Raw genomic sequence first — 11,746 nt, 5'->3', positions numbered from 1 at the left:
GATGGTGAACAGTTTGGCTTAGGAACGTTAAAAGCACCAGAGAGGTAATTTTGACGTTGCGGTTGATAATGGAAGCACGACTAAAGAGAAATCAAGACATGTTCATAGGATTTTTCGACCTGGAAAAAGCACTCGACAAAATTAGTACAAGATATTCGAAATTCTGAGAAAAATAGAGGTAAGCTATAGGAAGAGACGGATAATGTACAATATATGCAAGAGCCCTGAGGGAATAATAAGACTGAGCGACCAAAACCGAAGTGCTCGGATCAACAAGGGTGTAAGATAGGGGTGTAGCCTTTCACCCCACTGTTCAAGCTGAATATTGAAGAAGCAGTGATGGAAATAAAAGAAAGGTTAAGGAGTGGGATTAAAATCCAAGGTGAAAGGATATCAATGACACGATTCGCTGATGGCATTGCTATCCTGACTGAAAGTGAAGAAGAATTACGTGGTATGCTGAATGGAATGAATAAACTAATGAGTACAGAATACGGATTGAGAGTAAATCGAAGAAAGTCGAAAGTAATGAGAAGTATCGGAAATGAGGAAAGCGAAAAACTTAATATCAGTACTGATGGTCACGAAGTAGATGAAGTTAAGGAATTCTACTACCTAGGCAGCATAATAACTAATGACGGACGGAGCAAGGGACAGTTATATCAAGGCAATATTTAATATTTCTTTCCAGGCTTACTAGACTTTTATTCACAGTGCAACAATAACGTAGCTTAATACGTCTGCCTAACGCAGGTAAAGACGTCATTTTTAGGGATCCGTACCTTATTGGTAAAAACGGGACCTTTATAGTATCACTTTCTTGTCTGTCTGTCCGACTGTTCGGCAGCGTGAAAAATCTAGATTTCTAAGCCAATTGCAATCAAAAGATGTGGCCACTTGTGTCACAAAGTTTGATACTCTCAAACTCAATTATTACAATCTGTAGAATAGTGGTTCCCAGCCTTTCTGAGACCATTACCCTTGAGAGCAGTCAGGTGTTAGCTGGTACGCCATACAAACAACTTTCTGGGGAGGGCAACCACAGCTCAGAGACATTGTGAATAACAATGAAAGACACTCAACATTCAATAACTATTCAAATTATCATAAAATTATAACAATTAGAAAGAGTGATGAAGTGTTTCCAAAAAACGCATAGCTGTATGAAGGTGCTGTGTTCGCAATTACCGGCTCCATGTCAGTGTAGGCGCAGCTTCAGTTTTGTCCGCTATGGATACAAATTGCTGAGTGAAATATCTTAAAATGAGAAAAATACAGAACCATAGAAAGTGTTGGCGTTCAACTAACTACAGACAAGTATTCACAATGGTTATACTTTCACAATGCAGATGGTCCACATTAAGAGTCAAACCACAGAGCTGTGTTGTCATAATAAAATTGAGTACATCTAAAAGACGTTTGCTGCTGAATGAGCCAGCCGTAGAGAAATCGTGAAAAAAAATAACGAGTGGCACGCTAATATGAACGGGGATAAAATGCCTAAAAACTGACTAACGTCTAGGGAAAGCGTTCTATGTACACGGGAAGATATCATCCAAAATTAATACTACAGCATGGGACCGAAACATCGAGAACGGAAGAAACCTGAAAATTGGCTTACTGGATATCATCCTGTAGGGTATATTTGAGGATTTGTTAGACAACATCTGTAAAAAGATTCTGTTATAGTGCAGAGTGTGTTTTATTGTTATTCACATAGTACACTCTCCCGTAAGTGATCATCATTAGCCATTAACTAAACTTTAGATATAAAAAGCATTTTCTTCGAAAACTTATATGACGAGAGATAAATAATATTTAGTTCTTGTACCCATTTTATTAAACCGCCAATTTGTGAGGCAATAACAGAATTGCTACGGAACTTATTTTTTATACTGCTTACTTCTTAACAACCTTTTCTCGTAGAATGATGGTGCAGTTCTGCGTGCATCGCAAGTGATACCTCCCCCTCCTCAGAAAGGACACAGAGGGTTGGCACTTGTTACACTTCCTCTGCACCACTCCTGTTCTTAGCGACAGCTGCTTCAATGACACCCCGCACCCCCATTTAAAATTAACCAAGTTAAAATGCGGGCACTGTACATAGTGTTTGCTAATCACTTGATTGCTGGTTTCCTTACTTCTGAAGTGAAAACAACTGAAAGAGCTCATGGTGCCAATCCTTTGTCTCTGAACAATGCTACTACTACTACTAATAATAATAATAATAGTAATGATGCAACGTATGCCTCCTCCCCCCACCCCCATGAACCATGGACATTGCCGATGGTGAGAACAGGCTTGCGTGCGCTCGGCGTTACAGATAGCGGTAAAGTAGGTGACACCAGAACAGAGGGTCATCTGTTGAGGGGCCAGACAAACGTGTGGTTCCTGAAGAGGGGCAGCAGCATTTCAGTAGTTACAGGGGCAACAGTCTGGAGCCCCCGCGCGAAGTAGTCCCCGAGCGGGCACTACTCAGAAGGACGCCGTCATCAGGAGAAACAATACTGGCGTTCTACGGATCGGAGCGTGGAATGTCAGATCCCTTAATCGGGCAAGTAGGTTAGAAAATTTAAAAACGGAAATGGATAGGTTAAAGTTAGATATAGTCGGAATTAGTGAAGTTCGATAGCACGAGGAATAGGACTTCTGGTCAGATGAATACAGGGTTATAAATACAAAATCAGTTAGGGGTAGTGCAGGAGTACGTTTAATAACGAGTAAAAAAAGTAGGAGCGCGGGAAAGCTACTACAAACAGCATAGTGAACGCGTTACCGCAGCCAAGATAGACAAGAAGCCCACGCCTACCACAATAGTACAAGTTTATATGCCAACCAGCTCCGCAAATGAGGAGGAGATCGAGGAAATGTATGATGAGATAAAAGAAATTATTCAGATAGTTAAGGGAGCCGAAGATTTAATAGTCAGAGGGGACTGAAATTCGTTAGTAGGAAAAGGAAGAGATGAAAAAGTAGTAGGTCAGTATGGACTGGGGGAAGAGAATGAAAGAGGAAGCCGCTTGGTAAAATTTTGCACAGAGCATAAGTAATCATAGTTACCACTTGGGTGTACGTGGAAGAGACCTGAAGACACCCGAAGGTTTCAGATTGATTATATAATGGTTAGACAGAGATTCAGGAACCAGATTTTAAATTATAGGACATTTCCTGGGGCAGATGTGGACTCTGACCACAATTTATTGGTTATGACCTCCAGATTAAAACTGAAGAAACTCCATAAAGGCAGGAATTGAAGGAGATGGGACCTGGATAAACTGAAAGAATCAGAGGTGGTAAAGGGTTTCAATGGGAGCATTCGGGAACCATTAACAGGAACAGAGGAAAGGAATACAGAAGAAATCTAGTTAGCTTTGGGAGATAAAACAGTGAATGCAGCAGAGGATCAAGTAGATAGAAAGACAAGGGCTAGTAGATATCGTTGGGTAATAGAAGAGATATTGAATGTAATGGATGGAAGAAGAAAATATAAAAAATGCAGTAAATGAAGCAGGTGAAAGGGAAAACAAACCTCTAAAAATGAGACTGGCATGAAGCGAAAAATAGCTAAGCAGGAATGGCTTGAGGCCAACTATAAGGATGCAGAAGCATAGATCACTAGAGGTAAGATAGATACTGCCTACAGGAAAATTAAAGAGACCTTTGAAGAAAAGAGAACATCAAGAATATCAAGACCTCAGACAGTAAACCAGTCCTAAGCAAAGAAGGGAAAGCAGAGGGATGAGAGGAGTTTATAGAGGGTCTATTCAAGGGAGATGCACTTGAGAGCAATATTATGGAAATGGGAGAGGATGTAGAGAAAGATGAGATATCATACTGCGAGAAGAATTTGATAAAGCACTGAAAGACCTGAGTCGAAAAAAGACCCCGGGAGTAGACAACATTCCTTTACAGCTACTGATAGCCTTGGGAGAGCCACCCATTGCAAAACCCTTCCATCTGGTGAGCTAGATGTACAAGAGAAGCGAAATACCCTCAGACATCAAGAAGGATATAATAATCCCAGCTCCAAAGCAAGCAGATGCTGAGAAGTGTGAAAATTACTGAACTATCGATTTAATAAGTCACGGCTGCAAAATATTGTCACAAATCATTTACAGAAGAATGGAAACACTCGTAGAAGCCGACCTCGGGGAATATCAGTTCGTATTCCGGAGAAATGTAGGAACACGCGAGGCAATGATGACCCTACGAATTTTCATAGAAGATAGTTTAAGGAAAGCTAAACCTACATTTATAGCATTTGCAGACTTAGAGAAAGCTTTTGACACTGTTGACTGGAATACTCTCTATCAAACGCTGAAGGTGGCAAGAGCAAAATACAGGGAACAAAGGGCTATTTATAATTTGTGCAGAAACCAGATGACAGCTATAAGAATCGATGGGCAGGAGCGGGAAGCAATGGTTGAGAAAGGAGTGAGACAGGGTTGTAGCCTATCCCCGATATTATTCAATCTGTTGATAGAGCAAGCAGTAAAGGAAACAAAAGAAAAATTTAGAGTCGGAATTAAAGTCCAGGGAAAGAAAATAAAAATTTGAGGTTCGCCGACGACACTGTAATTCTGTCAGAGACAGCAAATGATCTGGAAGAGCAATTGAACGGAGGATATAAGATGAGCATCAAGAAAACCAAAACGAGGATAGCGGAATGGAGTCGAATTAAATCAGGTGATTCTGAGGGAATTAGATTAGGAAATGAAGCACTTAAAGTAGTAGATGAGTTTTGCTATTTAGGTAGTAAACTAAGTGAAAATGGCCGAGGTATGAAGTGTATAAAATGTTGACTGTCAATGGGAAGGAAAGCTTTTCTAACAAACAGAAATTTGCTAACGTCGAGTATAGATTTAAGTATCAGGAAGTCCTTTCTGAAAGTATTTGTATTGAGTTTCGCTATGTATGGGAGTGAAACATGGACGATAAATATTTTGGACAAGAAGAGAGTAGAAGCATTTGAAATATGGTGCTACAGAAGAATGCTGAAGATTAAATGGGTAAATCACGTAACTAATGAGGAGGTACTGAACAGAATTCGGACGAAAAGAAATTTGTGGTACAACCTGACCAAAAGAAGGGATCGGTTGGTAGGACACATTCTGAGACATCAATTGATCACGGTCTGAAGACCACAACAACAACAGTGTAGGCCCTAGAACCGTTGCATGGTAGCCGTTAAATATTTACTGTCGAGATGAACTGTCAGTTAGCTGATTTATTGTTGTGAAGCGAGTAATGAAGCGAATTCAGGTCAATTGTGGGAAATTTCTTGAGATATTTAAGAATGTGTGATGTATACGTCTCATTTTTACCGTCGTAGATAAATGATACACAGTACAAATTATGTATTTACTGTGTGGACTGTGTGAAGAAGATGTTAATACATTCGTTTCACAAGTTGTAACCTCCACCACATTCTGTCACATGTCAGTGCAGGTACATGAAAAGAATTCTAATTATTGATTAATCATTGTTAGTCTTACGAAACACAGATAACAATAATGATCTTTTAAAACTAATTCACTTTCGTGACCGAAACACAATAAAATACTTTTATTCCTTACCCCACAAAATTTTATTTTATCCTCTCAGGGTAATTACCTAAGCTTGAGAATCACTGTCATACATAACCGATCTACATAAATGTCGGGCCTCGTGATCCAACTGGGAATGGGCACAGCCGTAAACTTCTTGGAAGACGGTGTAGTTACATGTTAGCCTTCCTATTGTACCAATCAAGGTGGTGTCCTCGTGGTGTCAAGTGATACACAACCTGTTATACACCAACGAGGGCCTATTTCGTATAGGCCTTGGTATTAGTGTCATGGATTGGCATGACTTACCTGTCACGGTCACGTAGCGAACTGGCACTGGCTTAGAAGACAATAAGCGTTTCTAACTCGACCCGCTGAGATTGCCTTTTCGGCTGATATCTTATTGTGTGTAGAGTTCTACTATACGGGACAAAGTCAAGTACAATTAAATGGTTGATAGACCACTATGTTCATTAATAGCATATTGAGGGGGTGACAGGAATCCATTCGCCTTTCTACAACATTTGGCCTCTGCGTATTGGAAGTGTTTGCGCCTGCCACAGAATCGCATCATATTCGCCAATATGTGGAACCTTGTATTTCGTCGTCAACGCATCGGTTGAGTTGACTGGTTCTTGTGCTATTTTCACCAAGGCCCCATTTCAGGTGTAGGTGTATGTTTATACTGTTTATTTCATTTTTGTGGCACTGTTGGTCTAGTTTTTATTTTCTTTCATAAGAAAATACAGAAAAAAATTGTTGCAGGACAGCTGGAAAGGAAATCTTTTTAAACGTAAAAGTGACTGTTGCATGTAGGATAAACTCTTATTTTGTTTTATTCATTTTTGAGCAGTAAGTAGCAAGTTGTAAGGCTCCAAAGAACCATTTGGTGGGTGGCGTGGAAGAGGAGAGGGGGGGGGGGGGGGGTGGGAGGGCTTCGTCACCATTCCTTGAGATTCGACCTCTTCCTCTGCCCGTCTTGTCTCCACTCGGTCCGAAGCTGACTGTGTCCGTTCTTTCCTGCCGGTACATGCATTTCGGTTTCATAAAAATAAAATCATTAAAATTACGCAAAAACTTATAAACAGAAAACAAGAAAACAGTTAGAGCAGTGGTTTAGTTACAGCATTGGAAAAAAAGCGACAGAAAACAAAAGAAAAACGGTAAAGGATATGCTTGCAAATCAGGGGATCGCAGACTCGAATCTCAGTAGGACCACGGATTTTCAGTCTTCGTTTTAACCTAGAGTTCACGTCTGAACAATGTGAGTAGCCGCCAAGAACAACACAAGATTCGGGTTCCACGTTAAACTGTAGATACCTTTTACCCGGTGAGATAACTGGAATAGGCTAGGGACACACCATCTCCCGAAGTGTCATGAGTTTCTTTTTGCGGAAAATAAGAGGATCGAAGATATTCATAGGCCCTTGCAGAATGGTTACAGAGACCTGGCAGCTAACAAAACCACGGTGAGTTGTTGGACGAGGCGCCTGTCATCATCACAACGAGGTCGTGCAAACCCCGCTTGCCGCCGGCCACACGTAGTTGTCACTCCTGGAGTACTGGAACGTGCGAATACTCGAATACAAGGTGATCGAAGAATCACAAACAAACACCTGGCTAAACAACTGGACGCCTTTGTCTGTAGTGCTGACACTCTCGTCCACCAGCTGGCGTGTGCCCGCTGGGTTTCTGGCCGCCTAACAAAAGATCGCAAAGAACAACGGAGAACTCTACGTCCGGAGGTGCTACGAGGCTGAACGTGTCAATTTCTCATCGAACATCATCACGGACTATGAAACACTAGTTCGTCAATTCGAATAGGAAACAAAACGGCAATCCATGGAGTGGCACCACGCCATCTCTGCTCCGAAGGAAAAGTGCGAAGTCGCACGCTCAGCCAGTAAAGTCATGGCGACAGCCTTCTGGTTCTCTGAAGGAGATATTCTGTGTAATATCCTCCATCATGGCGCAGCGATCAAGTCTGAAGTGTACTGTGCTAACCTCACGAAATTGATAAACTATTTCAGAATGTTCGTTTCCAGAAAAACGCAAACGAACTTATCCTTCTCGATGACGTTGCAGGACCTCATACAAGTCTGCGCACCAGAGAGGAGCTCGCAGAACTTCATTAGACTGTTCTTCCGCATCCACCCTACAGCCCGGATCTCGCACCTTCCGACTTACGTGCTTTTGGCCCAATGAAGGATGCACTCCACGGAAAACAGTACGTGCATGATGGGGAGGTCATTGATGCAGCAAGGTGTAGGCTCCGACGTCGACGAATAAAACTACACCGTGTGAGCATACATGCGCTCCCAGTAAGTTGGCGTAAATCTGTCACATTGAACGGAGATTATGTTGAAAAATAGAGTTTTGTTCAAAGATATATGTATTCCTAAGGGACCAAACTGCTGAGGTCATCGTCCCTAGACTTACACACCACTTAAACTAGCATACGCTAAGAACAACACACATACACGCACACCCGAGGGAGGACTCTAATCTCCCGCGGGAAGGGCCGCGCAATCCGTGACATGGCGCCTCTAACCGCGCGGCCACTTCGCGCGGCTAGGGTTTTGTCTCCAAATGAATGGGGAATAATATGGTGTTATGGAATCCTGAATAAAACCAACCTGCTTTCAGAAAAAAGATGTGTTGCATTCCAAAAAAAAAAAAAAAAATGGTTCAAATGGCTCTGAGCACTATGGGACTTAACATCTGAGATCATCAGTCCCCTAGAACTTAGAACTACTTAAACCTAACTAACCTAAGGACATCACACACATCCATGCCTGAGGCAGGATTCGAACCTGCGACCGAAGCGGTCGCGCGGTTCCAGACTGAAGCGCCTTTAACCGCGTGGCCACACTGGCCGGCTGTTGCATTCCATCTTAAAAGCCCGTCGAAACAGATTCCTTTTGTCCAGGAATACCCTCTATAGCTGTGGAAGTCTGCTCTATATGTCCTCCTTGCTTCGTCCATGTTGTGCCTTTCTGCTTTCGAGGAAACGGAATTCCTTCATTTCGTCTACTTCGTTGTCCCCGCCTTTGATGTTAAGTTCATCGCTAATATCATTTCAGCTACCCCCCCCCCCCCGCCCGCCCCCCACCCTCCGCCGTCACCATCACTTTCGTCTGTCATCGGTTTACTCTCAATCGATAGTGTGTACTCATTAGACCTTTCCATTCAACAGGAACTTTGTCTAAATTGTTTTGTTTGGGACAAATGTCTACCTTCAAATGGTTCAAATGGCTCTGAGCACTATGGGGTTTAACATCTGAGGTCATCAGTCCCCTATAACTTAGAACTACTTAAACCTAGCTAACCTAAGGACATCAACACATCCATGCCCGAGGCAGGATTCGAACCTGCGACCGTACCAGCAGCGCGGTTCCGGACTGAAGCGCCTAGAACCGCTCGGGCACAAAGGCCAGCAAATGTCTACCTCTTAGACCCATTTCAAGCAGTCTGTGTTTGAATAAATGCGAATAAACCCTTTTTTATTTGTATAAACTGTGATAAGCAACGACTTAGTTATTATTTGTTTTCTTGTAAGTTTAAATAATCGTATTTACTGTTTTCAAAATATTATTTTTCGGTGTACTAGTTGACAGATTACTTAATGCAGCAACTGCGTACTAAGCGAACCTGTGCCTTCCAGTCAGAAAAATTTCTTCGTAATTTCTGTGAATTCTATCAGAGCCAGAAAGTACACTCCAAGAATTTAATTTCTTTCCGCGTGTTCTTCATTACTTTTATCGAATTTCAGTTTTTTCTGCTAATTTGCTTGTGTTCTCCTTCCCTCACACAGTCCGTATTTCCACAGATGCGATACGAACTAGACTCCACTTACTTTCTCTACAAAAGAAACAGGCTCATTTTCAATTTGTGATCGTATTATTTTTCAGTTAATTTCCTGTCAACTAATGCACTTTTATTTAGTAGAATAATTAACACTGTCTACTGCCTCACAAACGTTGACAGAGACTGCTGGATTTTTGCCACATGAATTGACGTAGAGAGCTCCGTTGCAAAACGTGTAAGAGAGGTACATGATCAGGATTCCAGTCATGGCTTGCATTCAAAACGTGAGAGTCGGATTTCAGGCAGTGTCGCAAAATATTATCCCGTTGCTGTTTGGTTTTGCGGGAACGAGGAACCACCGAGAGAAATGCAGCTGCACGACCAAGTGCAATGACACCGGCTTGTGTGTCCAGGCTTCGCAAAGAAAAATACCCATAGAATAAAAGGTAAGAAACGCAAAGAAAACAACTATATTAGACAGCTTCATGATACTTCGTTCGTTACGTTATTTTTTTATTCAGGTGTGATTTAAAATATATTCCTTACAAATCTATGTGCTTGATATGAGGCAGTCGACGTATATATCAGTTGTCAGGTACGCGACGAAAATATTGTGAATTGTCTTAGCTTTCCACTTAATCATCATGTAATAGTCTTACTGTACGTGACACACTGAATTCGGACGTACACCTACAATTACATCTCTAAACTGAAGAACACTGTAAAGTAGAGGACACATTTTAATCTTCCATTTTTTTCTACGTCTTATCTTAGAAACGGACAAATGTACGTGTATACTGCTTACAGATTTAGAGAAAGCTTTTGACAAAAGCGTCTGAAATACACCTTTGAATTTTAAAGGTAGAACATATGGGATGCAGGGGCGAAAGGCTATGTGCAGCTTTTACACTAATCGGACTCCAGTTACAAGAGTCAAAGGACATGAAAAGGATGCAGTAGTACAGAAGGAAGTGAGATAAGTTTGCTACTTATCTTTCATGTTGTCTAATGAGCACAGAGAGCAAGCAGTAAAGGAAACCAACAAGGAGTTGGGAAAGAATTAAAGTTCAGGGAGAAGAAATAATAACTTTAAGACCTGACGATGATACTAATTCTCTTAGAGACACCAAAGGACTTGGATGATCAGGTAAACACAATGAGTAGCTTCTTGACAAGAGGTTATTAGATGAACATCATCAAAAGTAAAACAAGGTATTTATGTAGTGTATAGTAGAATGAAATCAGGTAATGCAGAGGCAATTAAATTAGGAAAAGTGACACAGATGGAAGTAGACGAGTTTCGCTATATAAGATGCAAAATAACCAATGATGGCAGAAGTAGAGAGGATGTACGAGGGTTGGAACTTTAATAGTGGCAACTATTTATTTACAGCTCGTATAAAATAGTTACGTGTTTCAAAGATTTACTGACCTTCAAAGTAGTCACCAGCATTGTGTATAGCCCGTTGCCAGCGATATGGAAGTCGTAGGATACTCTCAGCAGTGCCAGTTGTGTTGACAGTTCGAGCGGCTCGGTCTATTGCGCTACGAATTTGTAGCAGTTCTGAAGCGAATGCCGTGAAGTGTTTCCTTGAGTTTTGAAGTCGACTTGAACTCACGAGGGCTTAAGTCAGGTGAGTGCAGTAGGTGGTATAGCACGTAGCAGCCCCATCAGTCAAACAAATCAGTAACAGCTTTCACTGTACCTGCTTCAGCATTGTCCTGTAAAGTGATAGTCAGGTCCTGCAGAAAGAGTCATCACTTCCGTCTCTATGCTGTTCATTCTTGGAACACAACCTACGACCATAAGAGAAGTTACTTTGCACTGATTAAAATATTTAAAGCAAGAGGCCTTTAGTAGGAATCTGAAGCTGACTGTGCATCGTGATGTATGGTTCGGAGATTTGGACAATGACGCAAAATGAGTTGTTGCAGAGATGGGAAAGGAAAATCTACAGGCAGTGAGTGATAATGGTTTCGGCGAATCAGGAATAATAAGAAGATCAGAGAGCTGTATAACAAACCAGATATGGTGACAGAAATGAAGAGTAAGAGACTACGTCGTTTGGGACATGTAGAAAGAGTGGTATAGAATAGCACAGTCAAGAAGTTTTTCAAAGGAAACGAGGTGGACGCAGTATAAGGGGCAGACCAAGGACCAGATGGCTAGACAACGTGGAGGAGTACTTGAAAAGAATGGGGTTAGAAGATGGAACAAAGCAACCAGCAGGGAAGAGTGGCAGAGATTGCCCAGGAAGCCAAGGAGTAAGTAAATAAGATGATTTCATAGGACTTGTGTGGGCGAAAGTAGTATGTTGCCGGACTCCTCTTGCTCCCGAAATTTCAACAGCAAAGCTCTGTATGATACACAACATCTCTGTTATAGTCTCTGT

Source organism: Schistocerca piceifrons, chromosome 2 (genome assembly GCF_021461385.2).
Source record: "Schistocerca piceifrons isolate TAMUIC-IGC-003096 chromosome 2, iqSchPice1.1, whole genome shotgun sequence".
Lineage (NCBI taxonomy): Eukaryota > Metazoa > Arthropoda > Insecta > Orthoptera > Acrididae > Schistocerca > Schistocerca piceifrons.
Note: the sequence above shows the minus strand (reverse complement) of the source record.